The sequence below is a fragment of the Triticum dicoccoides genome, chromosome 1A, assembly GCF_002162155.2.
Source record: "Triticum dicoccoides isolate Atlit2015 ecotype Zavitan chromosome 1A, WEW_v2.0, whole genome shotgun sequence".
NCBI lineage: Eukaryota > Viridiplantae > Streptophyta > Magnoliopsida > Poales > Poaceae > Triticum > Triticum dicoccoides.
The window spans coordinates 560,155,274-560,158,596 of NC_041380.1; positions in this window are offsets into that span (position 1 = coordinate 560,155,274).

The following is a 3,323-nucleotide window of genomic DNA, read 5'->3' on the forward strand; positions in this document are numbered from 1 at the left end:
AGGTCGCCAACACTAACAACTTCTTTGGATGTAGGGGTAATAACATCCCCAGCTGGATCACTTTGTCCGGTTTCAACAGAAGCCTTAGACATATTCTCAGCTGATCCATTTTCCATGTTCTTGGAAGGTGAAGTAAAGAGCTTACGACGGGCGTTCCTAGGGCAGGGGTCCTTGCTGCACATAAACATGAAAGTGTATCAACTGATAGCAGTTAGACAGAACAGATAAAGACATGACAATGCATAAGGTTTATGGGAGTACCCAGGTGGGTTAATCACAAGAGCCTGTCCTTTTCCTTTGCTTGCAGATATTGGTGTATTCATCTGTTTACCACGTAACAATCAGCTAATGCAAAGGAGGAAGCATATGGAGAGGTAACAGTGTATTTACCTCATCGAGAAGTGACTGGGCAAGCGAGGGAGAAGCATGTGAACCATGTACATCTTCAATGAAGGTGTGCATGATGGAATCAGCGCCATGGGTGTAAGAGCAGGTATTCCCTCGACCGAACTATCACCAGAATACGATGATCCAGAAGCATGAGAGGCACCACCAAATCCCAATGGACCAAGCTCAGGTTTGGAAGTATGATCAATTCTGCTAACTTGGAAGGATAGCTGTTGGCTTGTAGCTGCAAAGCTCCTGATGGAAAGACACCACAAGCCTATACTTTTGGGTGACAAGGCGATTAACTTCAATAGGAAGATCGACGCCTCCTATCTGGGCAATGTCATGGATCTCTGAAAACCCTGGGTACTTGTATTGAAGTAAGTTAATGAGCGGCTTGCCAACGGCTGCACTTGCAGGTTTTTCAAAGAACATGAATTCAGCCTCGGCCGTATCACCATTTGCAGAAGTGCAAATACAGTACCGAAACACGACAAAGCTGTTTGACGCTCAAAAGTGGCACGATCATAAAGCAGCATGCCGGGGCGAAAACCTTGCCGGGGTAAAATCTTGCCGGTGTGAAAGCTTGCCGGGTAGAAACATTGCCGGTGTGGAAAGCTTACTCGGATGGAAAACTTGCCGGGTTGGAGGCTGTGATAGTCAATCGAACGAGAAGTTGAAGATGGGCTCAAAAGGTTATTCAGATGATCTCGGATGGAAAAATGATCTACATGGGCTGTCTTCGTCTCGTCGAAACGATCGATTTTTATATAAAAATTGTTCAAATCCGAGTTCGTATGCAAAAGTTAGAGCAATCGGAGTGCAGCTCTGTCACGAGGCGAGATGTGGCGCGCCCCACCAGACACATGTCTGACGGGTAGCGCGAGGAAATAGCCTGTGTTGCGAGACCGATCTGACCCTCAAGATGATCTCTGATCATATCACGACTGTATAATATGGTGTCTCTAAAATTAGTATAAGAACTTGGCAGTAAACAAAGTAACATTAAAGCAGTATCTTCCTCTTCATACTTAACCTCCATTGCAGCTAGATCAGATATGATCTCTTTAAATTCTGAAATATGATTCAAAATATTACCTTCCTCGGGTAACCTGTGCAGGAATAATTTTTGCTTCAAATGCATCTTGCTGGTGAGATCTTTAGTCATGCAAATCCCTTCCAGCTTTAACCATAGAGCGGCGGCAGTTTTCTCGCTCCAAACTTCCTGCAAAATATTATTATGCAAATGGAGTTGAATTTTTGAAAAAGCCTTACGATCAATTCTTTTCTCCTCATCAGTCCAGTCCTGAATTCGGTTCTTTTCAAAACTATTCAGTGCTTCATCATAGACGGTCTGTGCCAATAACGCCCGCATCTTGACTTGCCATAGAGTAAACCTTGTGTCACGATCCAGCGGCGGAAGATCGTAGTTCATGACAGCCATGAATATAAATCTGTATACACAAAGTAGTACAAGCCCGTAGAAAAATTCTTGACAGAATTTAATATGCGGATCAAACAACTAAAAAGATGGCACCTAGAACAGTCTTCGGTGGCTGTAGCAATTGACGATGAAGGATAAACCAAACTAGTAATCTAGTGGTACTAGCCAATTCACGTGCTGATGGATCGCTGGTTCAACTTTGTCTTGACTTGAAAAGTAGCAAGCAGTAGCACCTGTGTGGATGTCCTCGGGACTTAAGTTTTTTTTTTTTTTGAGAATCCTCGGGACTTAAGTGTGTCCAATCAGCGGACAGGCTGCAGCGGAAATTCACGATCTCGGCGACTTGAAGCCCAAAACTGCCTCACATACGATCCATTGTCATACAATTTGTACGACAAGAGACAGGCCCGTTTCCCGAGGTCTGGGCCCACCACACCAGATGAGTCTTGTCGTACAAAGATTGTACTAATTTGATCGTACATATAGCACCGCTCCTTGAAGCCTGTACGCACAACAGCGGCAACTCGCTAGGTCGCGTTGGGAATTGGAGCCTCGGCTGCAGCATGCAGCGAGACCAACCTTTGACTGGACAGATCGTCTGAAGCGGCGCACAACACCCCCGCCAGAAAAACTCTTGAACCCTGTCTGTCTCGGCTTCGTACGACGGCGTAGCAGAAATCGACCCGGATGGATCGCCTGGTCGCGTCGGCGGTGGTGCACACATGGAACCCTAATTCTCTCGTCTCTGATCTCGTATATTCAACTTGGCTCTGATACCACTTATTAGATAATAACGAGAAAAAATGAGACAGAGAGACACGAATTTTTACGTGAAAACCTTTGCAGGAGAAAACCACGGACGCACGAAGGCGCAATCACTATAAGGAGGACTATTACAAGCACGAGACGACATACCGTCTTAGGTGCGACTAAATGGGGTATATATGAGGGGCGACACATAGGAGTCCTTGTTGGACAAGTAAACGAGTTGTACTCATACGCATCGGTACCAACGCAAAGGCCCACACCGTTTGTACTACATCTAGTCCAATACGAAAGAATTTGGATCACAATTTAACAGACCTACCAGGCTACCACGCACAATTTTAAACCATCTACCAGAATTACAAGAAACAGAACAGGAATCACCCACAATACTCACACAGCGCAACACAAACTTGTTTTCATTGCACGATTATCATTACCACAAGTACCACTACCAGCACGAAGAAGATGACTAGATGAGACTACCAAATTAACAAGGAGTACCTCGATCGACTGATCACCGCATCATTGAGCAACAAGGAGTACTAACAAGGACTAACTCGACTGATCACCACATCATTGAGCAACAAGGAGTACTCGCCGACTCGCCGCTCACCTTACCTCACAGGCTCACACAATCTGAGCCTCATCCAGTAGCGGCATGTAATTCCTCGCGGTATAGAACCACTCCTCGTCTACACCGGCGGCCGAGGAGATCATGCGGATC